This window comes from Piliocolobus tephrosceles, chromosome 12, assembly GCF_002776525.5.
Source record: "Piliocolobus tephrosceles isolate RC106 chromosome 12, ASM277652v3, whole genome shotgun sequence".
Classification (NCBI taxonomy): domain Eukaryota; kingdom Metazoa; phylum Chordata; class Mammalia; order Primates; family Cercopithecidae; genus Piliocolobus; species Piliocolobus tephrosceles.
The window spans coordinates 50,628,868-50,652,276 of NC_045445.1; the positions used below are offsets into that span (position 1 = coordinate 50,628,868).

Genomic DNA, 23,409 nt, shown 5'->3' on the forward strand with positions numbered 1-23,409 from the left:
TTCCAGGACATATTCTGAGGCATAAAGTAGGACTGTTATGTTTGTGTTTAGAAATGCACATGTGAAATATGCCATTTATGTGGATATCGATGGAGAAAAATGAAAAGTATTTTAACATTATAGTGATAGGATATAAAAGTAGCAATTATTAATAAAGTTGGGAAATCCATTATTGCACAAATCTAGAGAAACAGATGCTCTCATCTTGTAGTTGGTTGGGATATTCATTAGTAAAGAGATTTTAACTTTCAACTAGACAGTATATACTAAAAATAGTCATGCTGTTTGACAAAAAAATAATCATTTGTGGAAACATATCCTCCAGATACAGCCTCCCAGGCTCATGTGTCCCTATTGCTGAGGGCTGAGCTGACCATTTCCCTAGCCGATTTGTTACCCTCAGCCAGAGCCCCATTCCCAACCCTGAGCGATCTATCCTTCCAACCAAACAGGAGAATCTGTCTCATGGCTGAATGCCCAGCCTTGATGAACCATACACAGAGCTTCTCCAAATTGACATGGAGCAATGCTCAGGTCCCTACTCCCGTCGGGACCTGTAGACCTCTGACCTCATCCCTGTGTTGGAGAAATCTCTCTTCTCCCTTCTCTGTGTCCTCAGGACCCTTCCCCTCCCTGCCAAGTACAAGCAGCCCAATCCTTTCCTTAAGTTTAAGTTTTCACACAGGATGAAGCAAACACTGGCTTCAGACAGCTTCTGCTTCCAGCCCTGCTATAAACCTTCCCTGAGACAGGGCGAAACAGGCCCAAGTTTTTTTTTTTTTTCCTGGAAATGCAGGGAGGGTGATATGGTTTGGCTTTGTGTCCCCATCCAAGTCTCGTCTTGAATTGTAATCCCCAGGTGTTGAGGGAGGAATGTGGTGGGAGGTGATTGGATCATGGGGGTGGTTCCCCCCATGCTGTTCTGATGATAGTGAGTGAGTTCTCACATGATCTGATGGTTTTGTAAGTGTTTGGCACTTTCCTCTTCACACACTCTCTTTTCTTGCCGCTTTGTGAAGAAGGTACTTGCTTCTCTTTAACATATCTCCATGATTGTAAGTTTCCTATGGCCCCCCGCACATCCACCCAGCCATGTGTAACTGTGAGTTAATTAAACCTTTTTCCTTTAAATTACCTAGTCTTAGGGAAGTTCTTCATAGCAGTGTGAAAACGGACTAATACAGAGGGTAAACACAAGGAGAACAGATATTAAACTCCTTAACAATATATGTCCTAATGCTAAAGATCTGCCACCAGCGACTCAAGGTGCCTAGACTGGCACATTCTGGCAGTGGACCTGCTGAGCAACCTCTTTTCCATCCAGCTCTGTGGTTAGGAGCATGTGCTTTGTAGTCACAGACATCTGTGAAGAAGAAAGGATACTAGTACCTCACTGGCAGGGCTGTCATGAGATTGAATCCAGACACTAACATAAAGAACCTGGAGCTGGGCCCCTCTAAACACTCTGCTCCATAAGTAGAAGTTATCTTTCCTCTTTGGAGCAGAAATTCATGTGAGTTTGACCTGCCCCTGCGACAGCATGGGCCCCTTAACCAGCATGCACATCAGAGTCGCCTTGATGAGCCTTTTCTAAACCCTCAGTTGAAACCCCCTTGTTGGTAGAAATAGGACTTCTGTACAAAGGCCATTCAAGTCATTCGGCTGTAATAATATGGGCCTCAGAAAATGGATACCTCGATGTGGCACCAATAGTGTATATGAAAGTCTGTTTCTCCTTTATTTCATCAACGTAGGTATTACCAGCTTTTTTTTTTTTTTTTAATCTGATCTGCTCATTGTCGCACCACCTGCCCTGACTTATTGGGAAGGTCATCTCAGATGGTCATTAAACTTACATATTCAGAGGCTCTTCTTCTAAGGTTTCCAGATTTAGCAAATAAAAATACAAAATGCCCAGTTGTATTCAAATAAAAATTGCATGTCACATTCACAGAAACAGAACCAATGTAATGTGTGTACACACACACACACACACACACACACACACACACACATGTACATGGTGAGAGAGAGAGATTAATTTTCAAGAATTGGCTCACATGACTATGGAGGCTGAAAGTCCAAAATCTGCAGAGCGGGTTGGCAGACTGGGGACTAGAGAATATCCAATGTTGCAGTTCAAGTCTGAAGGCTATCTGCTAGTAGAATTTTTTCTTGCTTAGAAGAGGTGAGATTTTTGCTCTATTCAGGCCTCCATCTGATTGGATGAGGCCCACTCACATCATAGAGGGCAATCTGCTTTTCTCAAAGTCCACCAATTTAAATGTTGATCCCATCCAAAAACACCCTTGCAGGAACATGCAGAATAATGTTGAGATACTTGAACAATGTGGCCCAGCCAAGTTGACACATAAAGTAACCATCACATTTACACTAAAAAATTATTCATTGTTTATCTGGAATTCAAATTTGACTGAGTATATTCTGTTTTTTTGACAGCCCTACTCACGGAGGACTCTGTGTTGAACCAAGGTGCTTCATGCAACAGCCCCAGCTGAGCTCCCAGCAGATGCCAGCACCATTCGCCATCCATGTGAGTGAGCTCTCTTGGATGTCCCAGGCAAGTGTAGCATGCTGATGACTGCAGGCCCAGGTGACAGACACCACATAGAATAGAAAACACCCAGCAAAGCCCAGTCAATTCATAGAATCCTGAGAGATAATAAATAGCTATTGTTTGGGGACATTTTGTTAAGCACAAGTGGTTATCTAAAACCTTATGGTTTTGGTGACCTTTTCTTCATTTTCTGTGAGCTGCTCTCAGATCACATATCATGAAGGCTTGGGGGGGATTTGTTATAATTTTGACTATAGTCCATGTGTTAGTTTATGTGTGGGTATATATTTCTGAACATACCATTAATTCCTTTTTGATGGGATTTTCAAGGGAGGTTTTCATAAAATATGCTTTTCTACCTATTCTTGCAATTTAGAACATAATTCCAATCTCTCTCTCTATAGGATAAGCCTCCGATGCAATCACTTGCGTTAAGAAATTGAGAGAATGTTGATATAAACTGTTCCTTGAGCCATATGGAAAGCTGTATCTTCTGCAGGTTGCTTGGTGAGTATGCAAGGAGTACAAGGTATATTTATTGACTTTGAGAAGTGTTTCTCTAAGAAGGTGTACTGAAAGATTTTCTCCTGCTACAGGGATAGCCCTTAAAAAGGAAGTCACTTTCCTTAGGTACACAGACAGGGCTCCTTCAGCAGACAGCAAGCAGGTAGATATGCAATGCAGACCTTGTTTTTTTGTGATGGTCCCAATGTATCACTGGATAAGTCTGTCCAATTCTGGGGTTTGTTCATAGGAAACCCATGTGCCAGCAAATCTATGTCACATTCTCCAGTATCTCCTTTATAAGGAATAAAGTCAATTTATTGTTCTTCTTATTCTTTTGTCGTATTTCTCAGTTGGTGTACAACTCAGACTTGGAGCTGGAGGGCATTTTGGGGGCCCCTTAAAGATCCAAGCATTGCAAAGCAAGACTGTAGGAATAGTTGGGGAGCAAGCGAGACACAGGAGAGTAGAGCTGTGGACCTATTGTAAGCCCTACCCCTGAGGGCAGAGCAGAACATACACTTGGTTAAGTGAAGGTTACAACCAAGAGTTTTAAAGGGAGAGGACCTGGGCTGTGCAACCTGTTTCTCCTTCCAAACTCACCAATTAGATGGGACATTCCTGTGATAGAGGAGTGAGTGTATCAAGAGGCCAGAAGTGTTTTGGGTATCAATGTCTCTCCACATGGAAGAAAATATTAAGAATGGTGGACAAGCAGTACCTAAGCTGAAGCGGGGTAGAGGCGGGCCAGCACCCACTTCTGACCTCCAGTGCCACCGGCCTCAAGATCAGACATGGCCCAGAACTTGAAGGACTTGGCGGGACGGCTGTCTGCCGGGCCCCGGGGCATGGGCACAGCACTGAAGCTGTTGCTGGGGACCAGCGCCATGGCCTACGGTGTCTGTGAATCCGTGTTCACTGTGGAAGGTGGGCACAGAGCCATCTTCTTCAATTGGATCGGTGGAGTGCAGCAGGATACTATCCTGGTCGAGGGCCTTCACTTCAGGATCCCCTGGTTTCAGTACCCCATTATCTATGACATTCGGGCCAGATCTCGAAAAATCTCCTTCCCTATAGGCTCCAAAGACCTACAGATGGTGAATATCTCCCTGCAAGTGCTGTCTCGACTCAATGCTCAGGAGCTTCCTAGCATGTACCAGCGCCTAGAGCTGGACTACGAGGAATGAGTGTTGCCGTCCATTGTCAACGAGGTGCTCAAGAGTGTGGTGGCCAAGTTCAATGCCTCACAGCTGATCACCCAGAGGGCCTGGGTATCCCTGTTGACCTGCCGGGAGCTGACAGAGAGGGCCAAGGACTTCAGCCTTTTCCTGGATGATGTGGCCATCACAGAGCTGAGCTGTAGCAGAGAGTACACAGCTGCTGTAGAAGCCAAACAAGTGGCCCAGCAGGAGGCCCATTGGGCCCAATTCTTGGTAGAAAAAGTGAAACAGGAACAGCGGCAGAAAATTGTGCAGGCCGAGGGTGAGGCCAAGGCTGCCAGCATGCTTGGGGAAGCACTGAGCAAGAACCCTGGCTACATCAAACTTCGTAAGATCCGAGCAGCCCAGAACATCTCCAAGACGATCGCCACATCACAGAATCGTATTTATCTCACGGCTGACAACCTCATGCTGAACCTACAGGATGAAAGTTTCACCAGAGGAAGTGACAGCCTCATCAAGGGTAAGAAATGAGCCTTGTCACCAAGAACTCCACCCCCAGAGGAAGTGGATTTGCTTCTCCAGTTTTTGAGGAGCCAGCCAGGGGTCCAGCACAGCCCTACCCCAACCCAGTATCATGCGATGGTCCCCCACACCGGTCCCCTGAACCCCTCTTGGATTAAGGAAGACTGAAGACCAGCCCCTTTCCTGGGGAATTACTTTCCTCCTCCCTGTGTTAACTGGGGCTGTTGGGACAGTGTGTGATTTCTCAGTGATTTCCTACAGTGTTGTTCCCTCCCTCAAGGCTGGGAGGAGATAACCACCAACCCAGGAATTCTCAAAAAATTTTTATTACTAAAAAAAAAAAAAAAAAAAAAAAAAAAAAGAATGGTGGATAAGAATTCCCCAAAATGAGCCAATGTATGTTTCAGTTGACTAGATTTCTGCCTACTAAATGATTACATTATGATAGGCCTGCCACCCTGAAATAACTGAGATATCTTAAATGACATTTCTTGGTGTTCCTACATCATTTACACACATGATTATAGACAGTCTCTTAGTCTTCTGCCACAGATAGCTAACTGCTTAGCATGTTGTGTAAGTTTTACACATCATCCTCAGAGGGTTAGCTCATCACCAGGAGCCCTAGGATACCTCCCTGCGTCTCTGTGTAGTGATGGTACTCAACTACTGTCACTTTTAAAGCAGGCAATATTCCTGCCGATGGGGAGATGCTTTGTTTCACCAAGCTGGGTAGAATTCCACAAATCGCCCTTGTCTGAGGCTAGTTCCTCTAATTAGTAAGCTTTCTAAGGAGGTGGTCTGAAGAGGGGAAGAGTGAAGTTTTGTTTTGTCTTTGTTTTTGTTTTTTTTTTTGAGGAAGGCAAGGGGACAGAGGGCTGTGCAGAAGCATGTCTGATGTGGAGGACAAGCCTGAGCACCACGGTTGCCACAGAAACCAGAAGTCATTACTGTGACCTTGATGACTTTTTAATAGAGACCCCTGTGGGCTGGAGAGAATAGCAGGGTCCCGCCTTCAGGTGTTTGGAACTCAGTTGAGGGTGTGAGTGTCCCACAGTGGGAGCTGAAGTGCCTCGGGATGTGGGGAGACGAAGGAATCTCAGATCTAAGTCCCCTTACTCCCACTTTGAAACAAGTTGCTCTCACTGTTTCATGAGGGAGAGAGCTGGGACCCTTCTGGCCCCAGTGAGTGGGGTGTCCTGCTCCTGGTGTTCTGGAGCTACTTTCTATGTAAAGGTGGGATGTGGGAGGATGAGACAGGTAAGGACTCTCTGAACCTAGCATCCTCTCTGCAAAATGGGGATAATTATGCTCACCCACAGGATTGCTGCAAGCTGCAGTGATAACACAGGTGCAAGCCCATAGCCCTGTGGTTACTGCACGATCAGGAATGCCTGTGTGAATTCAGGCCTCTTCTTAGTCCTTTACAGATTTGTTGTTAGGAGATAGATGAGGAAAGGAGAAGAAAAGGCCCTGGTGAGAAACCCATTGTATCTTCTGGTTGTAATGATCACTACCCAATTGTATCAGTGTCCCTGGTCACTGACCCAGTGCCTAGCATGGTTCCTGGCACACTGTTACTCTAAGAAAGCACAGGGATTGCTGGATTCTCTCTGTCCCTGTGTAGATCTTCATCAGGTTATTGAACTCATAACTGGTGTATGAAGGAGATGGGCTTTGAGGATCTGGGTCTTGATGGCTGCTGAAGCTTCTGCTTCAGATTTGAAGGGCAGCAGTCCTAAGGACACCCCCAAGACTTCCATCCCTGGTGGGATATGATGCCTGGCACAAGTGAGTTAATAGATCCTAACAAAAGCATGTTGTGGAATAGCTCTGTGAGGATTATAAAATAGTCTAAAAGTAGAGAAACTCCTTTGATCCCATTTTTGGAGAAGAGGTTTAGCAGGTGGAATTTCCTTCCATCAGCAGCTATGTGCTTTGTAGCGGCCCTTGAGGCCCATGTTATAAATGCCTTTCGTTGTCACAAAGCAATGAATAATTCATTTGGGGAAGCAACTTGATGTTTAACATGTATTTGAAATAAATTTACATGTTTTCTGCCTGTATAAATAATCATCGGTGATTCCCATGTATCTCTCAGATGGGCGTTGAAATACACAGTAGGTCAGAAGGTCTTCCAAGCAACTGGAGATTGTAATATGCATTTTTCAGTGGTAACCACGTTATTATCCATTCTATAATAAATTTTTTAAGAAGGCAGAAATGTACAAAGTATTAGTTAAAACTGTCAAAATGTCAGATACAAAAGTTCCATATTTTGAAAAATAATAATTTCCATATAATTTGCTGTATTACAATGATACCCAGCCATGTCCCCTAAAATAACCAGGTAGGCCTAAATATTATTATCATTGTTTCCCAGGACATAAGATTTTCAGTTCTGTACTACTAGGACTCTCTATCCCTCCTATTGCCCTGCCCCCAGACAAACACAATACTTTGTCACTATAGATTAAGTTTTACATCCTAGACATTTATTTAAATGCAATCATAGAAATGATTTTCTGTGTTTGTGTTTGATTTTTGGTTTGGCTTCTTTCATTCACCAATTTATTTTTAGATGTATCCATTTTGTTGCACATATCAATAGTTCATTCTTTTTCCTGCTGAATAGTATTCCAGTATATGGCTAGATCACAATTTTTTATCCATTCACCTGTTGTTGGATATTTGAATTATTTCCAATTTGGATCTCTTGTAAACAAAGCTGTTATGAATATGTGTGACTAAGTCTTTCCATGGAAATAGGCTTTCTTTCTCATTAATAAATACTTAGGAGTGCAATGGCTGGATCATATGGTAGATGTAAGATTAACATTGTAAGAAACTGCCTGTTTCCAAGTGTTTATACCATTTTTCATTGTAGTTTTCATTTACATTTCCCTTACAGTGAGTGAGGTTGAGCATCATTTCATGTGCTTACATGACATTTGTATGTCTTCTTTAGTGGGATGTCTATTCAAATCTTTTGCCTGTTTCTTTACTGGTGTGCCTGTTTTCTTCTTACTAAGATTTTCAACATATTCTGGATATGAGTCCCTTATTAGATATATAATTTTCAAACATTTTATCCCAGTCAGCAACTTACTTGTCATTTTTTTTCAACCATGTAGTTGGAAAGCTAAAGTTTTTAACTTTGAGAAAGTCCAATTTTTCAATTTCTTTGCTTATAGATTGTAGTTTTGGTGTCTCATCTATGAAATCTTCACCTGACCCATTGTCACAAAGATTTTTTCTCCTGTTTTTTTTTTTTTTTTTTTTTTCTGCTAGAAGTTTTATAGCTTCAAGTTTTATATCTAGATCTCAGGTCCATTTTGAATAGACTTTTGTATACAGTGTGATATCTGGGTCACAGTTTATATTTGTACATGTCAATATTCACTTGTCCCAGCACCATTTGTTGAAACGACAATCCTTTCTCCACTGAATCACCATTGCATCTTTGTCAAAACTCAGTTGTCCATATACTTGTGGGTCTATATCTGGACTCTTTATTCTGTTCCTTTTACCTACTAATCCATCTTGATGCCAATAACACACTGTCTGAATTACTAAGGAGTGTTGAAATCACATAGTGTTTGTCTTCTGATTTTGTTCTTTATCACAGTTGTACTTCATAGTTGATACGGTTTGGAACTGTGTCCCCACCCAAATTTCATGTCACATTGTAATCCCCAATGTTGGATATGAGGCCTGGTGGGAGGTGATTGGGTCGTGGGGGTGGATTTCCCCCTTTGGTGGTGTTCTCATAATAGAATTCTCATAAGATCTGGTTGTTTGAAAGTGTGTAACACCTTCCCTGCCATGTAAAACGTCTGCTCCTGCTTTACCTTTCGCCATGAGTTAAAGCTCCCTGAGACTTCTACAGAAGCAGATGCCACTATGATTCCTATACAGCCTGCAGAACCATGAGCCACGAAAACGCCTTTTTAAAAAAATAAATGACCCAGTTTCATGTGTTTGTTTTTAGCAATATGGGAACAGACTAATACTGTAGTCTAGGTCTTTTACGTGTCCATATGAAAGTTAGAATCAGCCTGTCGGTTTCTTTAAAAAATTTTTTTATAGGATTTCTATTTGAATTGCTCTGAATCTATAGATCAGTTTTGGAAGAATTGACATCTTAACAATACTGAATCTTCTCAGTATTGTTTGTGACCCATGAACATGGTATGTCCTCCACTTATTTAGGTCTTCTTTAATTCTCTCAGCAATGATGTGTGGTGTTCAGTGTACAGGCACTGCACATCTGTGGACAGATTATTCATAAATATTTCATACTTTTGATGATGCCATACATGGATTTATTAAACACAATTGCTAATTACTATATTTTCACAGTACTATCAGCAACCAAGTGTTTAACATCAGTGAGGGATTTTTTTGGTTGAAAGTACAGCTTACTCTAGGATGGAAAATGTATTTGATCCTTAATCTGTGTTTACCTGTATTTCCGTATCTGCTTTTACAAGTCATTGGCGATATATTGAAACTATGGAAGAAAATGTTCCAGAGATAATTCTACAGGTCATCTTCAGAAATCACACCAAAAGAACATAGTTTAGTAGCTTTCAACTTTATATGTGTGGTCAGAAATGATTTTGTTGCAATGTGTGGCTCAGGCTGGAGTGCAGTGGTGCAATCATAGCTCACTGCAGCCTTGAACTCCCGGGCTCAAGCAATTCTCCCACCTCAGCCTCCTGAGTAACTCATTACAGGTGTGTGCCACCATGCTCAGCTAAACTTAAAAACATTTTTCAGAGGCAACATTTTGCTATGTTGTTCAGACTTCTCTCACACTCCTGACCTCAAGCAATCCTCTTACCTCAGCCATCTGATTAGATGGGATTATAGGCACAAGCCACCATGCCTGGCTAGATTTACTTTTTTACCCACCAGTAAATCAACCTCAATAAATTCCTGGGATTTGGAGTGGTGAGAGGGTGAGCAAGCATGCATGTATGTGAGTATGTATACATTTGTATGTCACTGAAGCTGTCAGGAATTTTTATTGTAAGGACTACTTGAGGTTAATTACTGTGCATCATGTCAATCCTATTTAGTTCCTGGTACATATTAGGAACAAGCTCGGGGTAGTGGTGTTTGTTTTTTCTCAGCTTTCGTTGGCCAGAATGGTTACCTTGGTGACTCAGTGACTGCTGTGTGATTTGGTGCAGACTGAGCATCCATTTAGGATTCTTGCCCAAATCTCTCACACCACATTGCCATCAGATATACTATTCGCTTTTCATCTTATGTGTAGTTAATCACTTTTCAAGGGCTCAGAAGAAAGTTGTTTCACTTATCTGAGGTTAAGCTACAGATAACATAAAAAGACACTAAGTACCTTAAAATAAAAGGAAATGAGTTGTTGATATTCCTCTCCTGCCCCAATCTCTATTGGGAGGTTAGAAGAGAAATTCTTGGAATCATACAGCATGTGCTCTTTTATGTCTCGCTTCTTTCAGTCAACATAATGTATGTGAAATTAATATTTATTGTGGTCTATATTATAGATTGCTTATTCTCATTTGTGGAAAGTATTATATTATTTGGATATTTCACACTATATTTATCTGTTATGGAGATTTGTGTATTTTCCAGTTTTTGACATGAATGATGGTGTTATGAGTGTTCATGTTCATTCTTTTGGGTGGACATATATTTTCTTTTTTAAAAAAATCTTATTATCAATAATAGAACTATTTAATATCTGTCATCTTAAAATTATTATTCATAACACTTTTCACCTTGTAGCTATAGACAAATACATTCCCATTTTAGCAGGTTAATGACATCTTTATAATATTATAGAAGCATGTATTTGGAGAATACCAGAAGGAACATCCTGAAAACCAAGAACTCAAAATGCCTTTTTATCCCAAAGACATGTTTTAAATATATATACCCATTTGTCCATTTGTTTTCACAACTGAAGCTACAGAGAACTTTGAATATAATGATGTGCAGCAGAGGCTTGTTCCTAACATATTTAAAATTTAGGTCAATCAAACTTCTCTGTGGAAACTGAGTTGAAATCCAAAATCTTACAATCCTAATTTCAAGCCACATTCATTTTAACTTAATTTTAACATGTTTTACAAAATGTTCCAATATAAACTTAATAGTTCCTATACCACCAAACATGGATCCTGATGATTTTATTTTCTAGATTGGCTGATAGGCTGAATAATCTTCTGTAGGGTAAGAAGTGTCAACTGCATCAAGCACATGGAGGTGGACTGGCTACAGAAGAAAGGTTTTCCAAATTAAATTCCAAGTATTTTTTTCTTTTTATATTACCAGTAGGAGAAATATCTAATATAGATGACAGGTTAATGGGTGCAGCAAACCACCATGGCACGTGTATACCTATGTAACAAACCTGTACATTCTGCACATGTATCCCAGAACTTAAAAGTATAATAAATTTTTTTAAAAAAATTGGTGTTAGATTCAGAGGCTTGATTCAATTTAGATTTGTTTTGGTCAGAAGTACTTCATATGTGGTGGTGTTTATTCCTATAGTGTTACACAAGGGGTTCATTGTGTCTAAGTGTCTCTCCTCTTGTGATGTTAAGTTATGCACATGTACCCTAGAACTTAAAGTATAATAAAAAAAAAAAAAAAAAAAAAAGATTAATTACTATGTTCAAGTATCGTTAAGCTGATCCATCCATTATAAAATTTCCCATCCCTTTTTCACCTCGATTTTTCTGCAGCCTCTAAGGATTGTTGCTTGGTTCTGTATCATTAAACGTCATAAAAGGATGATATTCTAATTCTGTAATTTTCTCTACTTTATTAGCTGGAATTATTCTATTAACTAAACTTCCTTTCATAAACCATTAGGTTACACTGAGGAGTAGTATGTATAGAAAGGGTTGGATGAATGCCTAATTCTTTTGCAATATTTCCACTTTTCAAAACAATGAGTTGTTTCCCTAGGGTTCTCCAAAGGCAAGCAATGAGTTGATATTGTTTGTTTTATTTTATTTTTCTTTTAGAGTGTCATCATGAGCTGTAGAAGTTTTTATATTTAACGTGTTTTAATCTATAGTAGTCATTATTTTATTTAATGTTCAAATTGCTTCATCTTTGTCCAGCGAGAGCCCCTTAAGCTTGGCTTCTGAGCCTTTTTGACATACTCTGGTATGATAGTTTGGTCCAGATTCATCTAGTAGAATGGCTACACAGACCTAGACTCAGCCATTTGTCTAAGATAACCTAGTTCCTTTCAGTGTGATGTGTTTTAAGTGGATTCAATACGGGCACTAGAGTTGCTCATTGCTACTGGGTCTATCATGTTTCTCACCTTTCCAGTGCGTGGAGCCAGTATATATATATTATATTTTTAAGAGAAAAGACATTATTGGCTTCCATCCTGGGCCGTTTTTCCTTCTTTTTATAGGTAATGATTTTTTAAATCAATTTTCATTAAAACTTTCCAATTTTTAAAATATAAGCAAATAGAATGTTTCTATTAGTTTTCTCCTATTTCACACATATAAGGTGGCATATTCTACACTGGTAGAGTCCAATAGAATTTCACAAAGGTGAAAATATTCTATGTCTAAACTGTCCAACATAGCCACTAGATACCTATGACTATTAAACACCTAAAATGTGGTAAGTGTGACTGTGGAAGTGAATTTAAAATTCCATTTAAATTTAGTTAACTTAAATAGCCATGAGTGGCCAGTGGCTATGCTATGGGACAACAGCAGCTCTACACATTTTTCTGCACTTTGCTTTATTCACTTAATGGTATATCCTGGAAATAACTACATAGCAGTAGAGAGAGGGAGTCTTCCTTGCTTGTTTATACTGGCATCGAAATCTAGGATGTAGATGCACCTCAGATTATTCAATCAATCTTTTATTGGTGGACATCTGTCTTATTTCTAGTCTTCTGCTGTTACAATTTGTTCTGCTAAGAATGACCTTGTGCTTCTGCCTTTTTGTCTTTTCGAATTGTATCTTTGGGGTACATTCTCCAAAGAAAGATTGTTGGTTCCAAGAGAAAATAATTGTGCCCTGTGAAATAGAAGATTTGAAACAGAGAGCATTTAGAAATATAGTAGCAAGAAATGAATGCTGGTTTTATCTTATCATTCCTTTGATTCCATGTACTTTCTGCTCTTTTATTTTTTCTTTCTAGTGTGGCGTGGGTGAAGGAGTTCTTATTGAGCCATGGGAGGAAGAAATAGTACAGAAGAGCAAAGAATAATAATGAGTCAGCTAGACAGAAGACAGGAGTCATCAGATTTGTACCCCAGTTACTTGACCCATCAATTGACTGTGTTTTTTGAGGTGAGTCTCTTCCCTCTGTTGGCCTCTGTTCTAACACAGAAGGACATTCAGTATAGAAACAGTGATTGGGGAGGGGGCTTTTGGGTGAGAAGGACTGGGATTTGACCCTGGGAACCATTACTTGCTGGTTGCATGATCTATATCAACCAATTTATCTACTGTGTGCCCTGTAACCATTTATGTCTTTTATTATTATTCCTATCACGCATACAAAGACTGAATGAAAAAGTGGGGATTACTTTGCCAGGTAGTACAATGTTCTCTGAGCGTATAATTTCATAAGTTTTGGACAGAATGGTTGACATGCAGGTTAAAGAAGTCTAAAGAAAGCTCTTGAGTAGACCCAGGCATATAACATCATTTAAGATGCTACAAGTATGGCATTTCTAATCAAATGCATTGTTAAGGAATTGGGTCTGGGCCAGCTGTAAAGTGTTCATTAAAAAGCAAAGTTAGATTATATCTTATACCTTGTCATGTACACAGAATGTTTCATCCACATGTTAGTACTTAAGATAAAAGCAAAACTGAAAATAACAACAAAAAACTCAGGCTACTGTACTGTACATATAATTATAATAGCTTTATGATTGCATTTGTAATGCATGTACAGTACATGTGCATATATCCATGTATAAAAAATCATTAGAAAGATCTAGTACCATGTTAATTTTAATTATGATGGAATTGCTGGCTCTTGATATTTTTAACCTCTGCATTTGACTCAATATTAAACATTTGCTAAGGTGAGAGTATGGATTGTACATATTCCATACCCCATGCTTGACTTACTATGGGAGTTACATCCTGATAAACTCATTGTAAGTTGAAAATAATTGTAGGTCAAAAATGGGCATTTGTAGACAAGATGGGATGTGAAAACACAAAACAATATTAAAGAATGCTGGCAACACTGTACACTGTAGAGTCTCAGTTGTTTATCCTCGTGATTGCATGGCTGACTGGGAGCTGTAGCTCACTGCTGCTCCCTAACCAGCATCACAAGAGAGTATAATACTGCATTTTTCTAGCCCAGGAAAAGATCAAAATTTAAAACTTGAAGTATAGTTTCTACTGAATGTGTACCACTTTCACACTATCATAAAATTGAAAAATTATAAGTCAAAACATCAACAGGGAATATCTGTATTTATGATAAAACTATATCCCCTAAAACCTCTGCTACTTGTGAAATGTTTCAAATAAAAAACAGAGAGAACTATGAAATCAGTCCAGCTTAGGAAAAACTTTACTCCTCCCTAATTGTATCTCCTTCCTTGTCTGCTATAGATAATCAGCATCCAGAAAGCAATGATTATAATTCCCAAATGTGACTTTATCCTTTTATTCCATATGAAAGCTTCCCTAAACAAAACATAGTATTGTTTTGCATGTTTCACCACAAACACACATATACCTGATCCTTACACTCAAGAAAGCATTATGACGTGTTCAAGGGGGAGATCTTTGTCAAGATGCTGGCACGGTATTTGGTGTGTCATTGACAGTGCCAGTGTTTGCTTCCTTCCCATCTCAACTCTTCTGATCTTTAACAGGGATGTTGTTTCATAATCTGGATAGCATCACTATATTTTAGTGAGTATTTGGGAATGTAAGGGAACCACACACACTCATCTATATTATGTAGGACGTTAGATGCCATCTCTGTACTATGCAATGTGATGAAGTTGGGATGAGGGAAGAATACTCACTCTTTTCTGTTGTATGATGCTATGGTAGTGAGTTACACTTAGTGAACCTTACCTTGCTCATCAATAAAACTAGCATATTGATTTTACCTCACAGGAGTGTTATAAGGAGAAATGAGCAAAACTAAAGAAACCATCTGATACATAATACTTCAGTGAATATATATTTGGTCTCCCCTCGGTTTTCCCTTCCTCAAAAGACTTAAACATAAACCTCCTACAGAGATCATTTAAATTTGAAACATTGGGAAAGGAAACATACATACTCATATGTTATAGAACACCTTTGGTGACATTTCTTTGTGGATGAGATACCTGAGAATGGTGGAAGTTTGGGATCAAATAATCACTTTGTTACTTTTTATTTGGTGTGTTCTTCTCTTCCTTTTTACCTTCCATTGTGACACTGGAATAGGAACCTTTGTTTGAACCCCAGAAAGGAGACAGTACAGAATAAAAGAGCATAAAGATGAGTATTCTGTACAACAGACTGAAATCAGGAGACCTGGGGACTGAATGCCAGATCTGTCCTTGTCTAGAACTTTCCCTGAGCTGGACACAGGACTTATTGAGAAAAAGATTATATATCCCAATGGTTAGGGATGGTGACTTGAGAGTCAGAGTTTAGTTTGAACTTGGAATCATTTAATAACTCATTTCATGCTGTCTGGCAAATCTTGAATGTCTCAATATATTAGACTCACATGCAATGAATGTACGTTATGATGCATGCATACAGAGAATAATGGGGGTAATATACAAACATAATACCCTTTTTTAAGTTAATGAGTAGTAGGATTACTTGATTAATTATATATTTATTTCTGGACATAACTATATTTTTCACAACCTCTTAATTGATACAAATCATTTTTATAATCAGAACTAGTCATAGAAACATTTATGGTTCTGAAATATTTTAGACATAAACTTACAAAAAGAATATACTGTATATACTCACATTAAGAAATAAACCAAAAAGACCCCGCATTGCCAAGACAATCCTAAGCCAAAAGAACAAAGCTGGAGGCATCACGCTACCGGACTTCAAACTGTACTACAAGGCTACAGTAACCAAAACAGCATGGTACTGGTATCAAAACAGAGATATAGACCAATGGAACAGAACAGAGCCCTCAGAAATAATACCACACATCTACAGCCATCCTGTCTTTGACAAACCTGACAAAAACAAGAAGCGGGGAAAGGATTTCCTATTTAATACATGGTGCTGGGAAAATTGGCTAGCCATAAGTAGAAAGCTGAAACTGGATCCTTTCCTTACTCCTTATACGAAAATTAATTCAAGATGGATTAGAGACTTAAATGTTAGATCTAAAACCATAAAAACCCTAGAAGAAAACCTAGGGAATACCATTCAGGACATAGGCATGGGCAAGGACTTCATGTCTAAAACACCAAAAGCAACAGCAACAAAAGCCAAAATTGACAAATGGGATCTCATTAAACTAAAGAGCTTCTGCACAGCAAAAGAAATTACCATCAGAGTGAACAGGCAAGCTACAGAATGGGAGAAAATTTCTGCAATCTACTCATCTGACAAAGGGCTAATATCCAGAACCTATAAAGAACTCAATCAAGTTCACGAGAAAAAAACAAACAACCCCATCAAAATGTAGGCAAAGGGTATGAATAGACACTTCTCAAAAGAAGACATTCATACAGCCAACAGACACATGAAAAAATGCTCATCATCACTCACCATCAGAGAAATGCAAATCAAAACCACAATGAGATACCATTTCACACCAGTTAGAATGGCAATCATTAAAAAATCAGGAAACAACAGTTGCTGGAGAGGATGTGGAGAAATAGGAACACTTTTACACTGTTGATGGGACTATAAACTAGTTCAACCATTGTGGAAGACAGTGTGGCGATTCCTCAAGGATCTAGAACTAGAAATACCATTTGACCCAGCCATCCCATTACTGGGGATATACTCAAAGGATTATAAGTCATGCTGCTATAAAGACACATGCACACGTATGTTTATTGCGGCAGTATTCACAATAGCAAAGACTTGGAATCAACCCAAATGTCCATCAGTGACAGACTGGATTAAGAAAATGTGGCACATATACACCATGGAATACTATGGAGCCATAAGAAAGAATGAGTTCGTGTCCTTTGTAGGGACATGGATGCAGCTGGAAACCATCATTCTGAGCAAACTATCGCAAGAACAGAAAACCAAATACCGCATGTTCTCACTCATAGATGGGAATTGAACAATGAGATCACTTGGACACAGGAAGGGGAGCATCACACACCGGGTCCTATTGTGGGGAGGGGGAAGAGGGGAGGGATAGCATTAGGAGATATACCTAATGTAAATGATGAGTTAATGCGTGCAGCGCACCAACATGGCACATGTATATATATGTAACAAACCTGCACGTTGTTCACATGTACCCTAGAACTTAAAGTATAATAATAGAAAAAAAAGTTTTCAGTTCCAGTCTGTGAGACCAATGTATGGCATTTGAATAGGACATACAGATTTTTTTTTTCATTCCTTTAAAGAGAATTAAAGAGAAAACAAGAAGATTGAGGAAAAAAATAAATAAATAAACCATTATATGTACAATCGAAATTCACTCAAAGTCTGGGCTGGGTGCAGTGGCTCACACCTGTAATCCTTGTACTCTGGGAGGTTGAGATGGGCAGATCGCTTGAGACCAGGAGTTTGAGACCAGCCTGGGCAACATGGTGAAACCACATCTCTATAAAAAAATACAAAAATTAGTTGAGCATGGTGGCGCAGGACTGTAGTCCCAGTTACTTGGGAGGCTGAGATGGGAGGATCACCTGAGCCAGGGAGGTCAAGGCTGTGCTGAGCCATAATTGTACCACTACACTCCAGTCTGGGTGACAGAGTAAGACCCTGTCTTAAAAAAAAAAAAAAAGAAAGAAAGAAAGTCAAAGTTTCTTCTGCTTGCATTAGACTCCTTCTTACAAAGGAGTAAGCAGTAACAAGCATTTAGACTTTTCATTATTTATCCTTCGTTACATATGTATATATTTCTGCATGAAATATGGTGTGATTTTGTTGCATGTTTTATCTATAGTTGTCTGGCTATCTGACGGAAAGGAGAAAGGAAAAAACATGAGAAGAACAAATACCCATTCATATCTCAACACTGTGACCTGCCATGTATGCCTCTTTACATGTGTACTGTCTTTCAGAGCTACTAAACCAGACACACCCACTTTTCCAGTTTATGTGCTATAGAGAGCACTAACAGAATTGGTACATATCATTTTTCAGTGATTTAAAAAAATGTGATGTGTTTAAAGTCTTAAGGGTTTCCCAGGTGACAGCCAGCTCAAAATAATGTTACAGTGTATCTTTGTGGTTTTTTTTTTTTTTTTTTTTTTTCCTTGAGACAGGATCTCTTCAGCCTCCTTATGTTGTTCAGGCTGGAGTGCAGTGGTTATTAACAGGCACAATCACAGCACACTACAACCTAGAACTCCTGGGCTCAATTGTTCCTCTCACTTCAGCCTCCCAAGTAGCTGGGGTTTGCAGTGTATCTTGAATGTGAAATATCTTCCCATTGTCCAGGCATAATTTCTCACTTTTATTCATGCGATTACGCATCTATGTCTGTAAATCTGGAACTAATCTGGGCAATCTTGGTGAAAAAAAGTCAGTGATTGCCAGGAGTTGGTTTTTATGTGTCCAATCTACTATCCAAATCCCTTGGTTAGTTTAGGTATGCATCCCATTTAGAACTTGATATGATTTGGTATTATATGTGATTGGCATGTGTATATTTTCCTTTCTGCTTAATATTTTTAATTGTATGAGCAAGGAACTTCATACGTGTGTTGATTACTCCTGGGGACCAGGGCCGAGTGAGACTGTGACTCTACTTTTACCCTGAATCCTGCTGTGTTAGGATTCTCTCCTCTGGAAGCTGTGGTGCTGAGCCCTAGTGGTTTCATGCAGTCCCTCCCCTTTTCCTCCCCTGTGGCAGTCACTGCTTGGCCAACTAGGTGGGTAAAAAGAGGAGTCTGCTGTCAATTCAAGGGACTTTATTTGTGCTACTGCAGAAAGAAGCATGTTATGAAACCACTTCCATCTCATGACCTTCCCTAAAATCTTGAAAAGTAGAAATGTCATCTGGCTGTTGAATGTAAGGTTCATCTGAGAGACATGCTTGCCCTTCCCCCAGGTGTCTATAATTTCCCTAAACCTGCCCAACTGGGGATGTCATGTAGATAGATTCATACTTTAATTCTAGGACTACTCTAGTACCTAATTGTCTTGGCTTAGACATGTTATCATTCCTAACGTTGAGCAACTTTCCTATGAAAAGGGCAGGGGTATTTTGTTTTTATTGTTTTTCTCACTTCCAAAACCAAGACACTTTTCTTGTAGATAAAAATGGAAAATACCTGAAAGGAATACAATCTTTAAAAAACCTTAAAATTTTATTATGCACGGATAAGCACTGTCAACATTTGAATGTTTTTTCAGAAATTATATTATGCAAATGTAACTATATATTTAAGAATAGAAATAAAATAGTATCCTACTTTTAGGTTTGTAAACTGCTTTTTAATGACAAATATATATTGTGAAGGTCAACCCACACTAACAAAATCCACATTATAATAAAAAATGGCAGTAGAAACAGTACTAGTCAATCCGGGTATGAAATAATTATAGAAATGGTTAATATTTACTGTGATTTTTCTCAGTTCCTGACACTGCTGTAATACTAAACCCATACTTCATTTAATCCTCACCACCATATATAAAGAGGAGCAGTTGTTTCCAACTTTAAACATAAGAGAACTGGGGTACAATAAGGGTAGGGCTAGCAAGTTGTGAGGCTGAGATTTGAACACAGGCTCTGTGGTTCCTGAGTAAATTTATCTAACCAGCATGTGCTATTCCTGCTCATTAGATCTCCAGCCTTACTGTTGATCAGGGCACAGCAAAACAAAACAAAAAACAAAAAAACAAACAAACAAAAGAAAAGCTAACCAAAACTAAGGCTTTGTATTAAGTTTCCTATGACTGCTGTACATAGTACCAAACACTTGTGGCTTAAGATAACAGAAATTTAGTCTCTCACAGTTCTGGATGCAACACTTTTGAAACACCCAAGAATGTCAATAACCTTTTGTCTACAAAACATGGAACTCAAGGAATATCAATCTGAAGTCCAGGTGTCGATGGGGCCTTGCTCCTTTTGAGTCTATGGGAAGAATCTTTCCTTTCCTGTTCCTAGTATCTGGTGATGACCATAGATCCTTGATATTGCTTGCTTGCTTGCAGGGACATCACTCCAGTCTCTTCCTCTGTCACCACATGTTGCTCTCCCTGTGTGTCTCTGTCTTTAGTGGCATTTTCATTATCTTATATGACCACAAGTCATATTGGATTAAAGCTCACCCTAATAGTCTTATCTTAACTTGATTACATCTGCAAAGACTCTTTTTTAAAATTATTATTATACTTTAAGTTCTTGGGTACATGTACAGAACATGCAGATTTGCTACATACACACGTGCCATGGTGGTTTGCTGCACCCATCAACTCATCATCTACATTAGGTATTTCTCCCAATGATATCCCTCCCCTAGCCCCCCCCTTGATAGGCCCTGTTGTGTGATGTTCCCCTCCCTGTGCCCATGTGTTCTCGTTGTTCAGCTCCCACTTATGAATGAGAACATACAGTGTTTGCTTTTCTGTTCCTGTGTTAGTTTGCTGAGAATGATGGTTTCCAGCTTCATCCATGTCCCTGCAAACGACATGAACTCATCCTTTATTTATTTATTTATTTATTTATTTATTTATTTTTGAGATGGAGTCTCGCTCTGTCACCCAGGCTGGAGTGCAGTGGTGCAATCTCAGCTCACTGCAAGCTCCACCTCCCAGGTTCATGCCATTCTCCTGCCTCAGCCTCCCAAGTAGCTGGGACTACAGGCGCCCACCACCATACCTGGCTAATTTTTTTTGTATTTTTTTTAGTAGAGATGGGGTTTCACTGTGTTAGCCAGGATGGTCTCGATCTCCTGACCTCGTGATCCACCCACCTCAGCCTCCCAAAGTGCTGGGATTACAGGCATAAGCCACCGTGCCTGGCCAAACTCATCTTTTTTATGGCTGCATAGTATTCCATGGTGTATATGTGCCACATTTTCTTTATCCAGACTATCATTGATGGGCATTTGGGTTGGTTCCAAGTCTTTGCTATTGTGGATAGTGCTGCAGTAAACATACGTGTGCATGTCAAAGACTCTATTTTTAAAATAAGGTCACATTCACAGGTATCTGGGGTTAGTACATCAATGTATCTTTTGGGGGAACAAAATGCAACCAAACGATAATACCTTGATTTTTCCCAGTGAACTAGGCAAAAATTAAAGTATTGATAATTATCAGTGTGAGTGGGAATTTGGGGAAAATATACCCTGTTATAATGTAGATGAGGTTCCCACAAAATCTTCTCTCCCTTCCTGAGTCTCAGGAACATTCCTCATTCTAAGTATCAGTGTCTTTCCTGTGCTTAGGGCTGAGAATGCTTAAGTTTCACCACCATTTTATTATTTTGTAAAATTGCAAAAGCAGTAGCTATTTATTATAGTTAAAAATAGATAGCATCATAGGAGAGGAAATAATTAACATTACTCCCAAACAGAACACTCAAAGACAAGCCCTGGTAATGAGTTTATCTGTATAAATTCTTTTAGAAGTTTCCTTATTCAGGTATTTATATATTTAAGCAGAACTGCATGCATTTATATATTTATTCATGAAAGACAAAGTTTCATTCTACTTACTTTCATCCTATTTACTTTTGTAACCTGCTTGTCTAACAAACAACATACATGAAAGGTTGTGAGTAAATATCAGGCTGCACCATAGGGATAACAGAGATACTAATGGCCCATAAAGATAGAGAAAAAGAAATAAAAATGGCTAAAATATGTTATGATCTGAATGATTTTTAGGTATTGAGTCATTTGGTGCTTGTAGTTCCCTCACAAAGTAGATACTGTGGCTAATCTCCATTTCATAGATGAAAAACTGAGGGACAGAGAGAATAAGGACTTTGCCTGAGACCACACAGTTAGGGAGTGGGACAATTGGATTTATGTCCAGTACATCATGCTCCGGAGTCTGAGAAACTGTGAAATCTCTGTTGTTAGGTGAAAGATGCAACTGCACAAGCAAGGATATTTTAGGAGCTCATTAAAAGGAGTATTTTGGCCGGGCATCCCAGCATTTTGGGAGGTTGAGGTGGGCGGATAAGGAGGTCAGGAGTTTGAGACCAGCCTGACCAACATGGTGAAACCCTGTCTCTGCTAAAAATACAAAAATTAGCCAGGCGTGGTGGCGCATGCCTGTAATCCCAGCTACTCAGGAGGCTAAGGCAGGAGAATTGCTTGAACCCAGGAGGGCAGTGAGCTGAGATTGTGCCACTGCACTCCAGCCTGGGCGACAGAGCAAGACTCCGTCTTAAAAAAAAACTGCTCATGATGAAAAAAACTGGTCATAATGAAAACAGGTGGAATATGACCTTGGAGAGCATCTTCATTGCAATTCTGGGGACAGAAACCATAGTGCAGTGGGATAAGGAGTCAGTGGGAAGTGAAGAATGTTAACAGAAAATGCAGAAAATTCTTTTTGGTTCTTGACTTTGAAGGGGAAAAGAGAGAGGAAGGGAAGGAAGGAAGGAAGGGAAGGAGGGAGGGAGAGGAAGAGGGGGACGGACAGGGAGAGGGAGAAGGGAGGAGGGGGAGGGAAGGAAAGGGGAGAGGAGAAAGAATGGAGGGGATGGGGAGAGGGGAGGGGAAAGAAGAGATAGAGAGAGAGACAGAGAGAGAGAGAGAGAGAGAGAGAGATCCTGTGACGGATTGGGTGATGAGGGATCCAAAGAGATTTTTTAAAAACTTCAATTCCTTGAAATTTGAGCAAGTTTAAAAGTTGATGTGAAGAAGCCGTCTCATCTCAGATTTAACCTATGAAGTTGCCCATATATTCATTTCCCTTCTTGCTCTCTTATTTCCACTTTTGAGTTAATGAGATACCTCCAATGAACTAGTATGTTTTTCAAGCTCAATACATATTTAGTTATTACCTAATAACAGAATGGACAATTGTGTGTTACAGAAATGCTAGTAATTCCTGGATTTTTGTCTCTCAGGAAGGCAGCAAGTCACTGAAATTTTGGTGTGATGTGGCTGAATTATGCATGATCTGAGAACCCTGCACAGGTGACTGCAGGATATGTCCAGAATATTCATATCTATATCTATATATCTACACACACACACACACACACACACACACACACACACACACTAAGCAGTGCTGGAGCACTCATTAGACAATCACCGCCCCTTGTGTCCCTGATGCGATCTGTCATGGAGCTCACCAGGTGAGTTCACAAACACACCTGTCTTACCACCATGGGGAAGTGGATTTGGGTCTCCTTACAGGCATGATATTGAACAGTATTTATGAATTATGAAACACTAAAGAATGTGGAGAACATTCTGTTTCTAAAACTTTGAACTGAATGCATATCCGAGAGATTTGCTTCTTTTATCTGAA

General features: G+C 39.5%; 1 protein-coding gene and 1 pseudogene across 2 annotated transcripts in view; both read left to right on the forward strand.

Moving 5' to 3' along the window:
* Window positions 1–2,986: 2,986 nt before the first annotated feature.
* LOC111535976 (ras-related protein Rab-40A-like) overlaps window positions 2,987–23,409 on the forward strand; it is a 29,865-nt gene continuing 9,442 nt past the window's right edge. Inside the window, exons 1-2 of the mRNA XM_023202216.1 lie at window positions 2,987–3,085; window positions 12,950–13,101. The gene's annotated coding sequence lies outside the window, so the exon portion shown is untranslated. The remainder of the gene's footprint in view (window positions 3,086–12,949; window positions 13,102–23,409) is intronic.
* LOC111535975 lies at window positions 3,877–5,096 on the forward strand (annotated as a pseudogene). Its single transcript, XR_002729619.2, has one exon. The product of XR_002729619.2 is annotated as a prohibitin-2 pseudogene (transcript).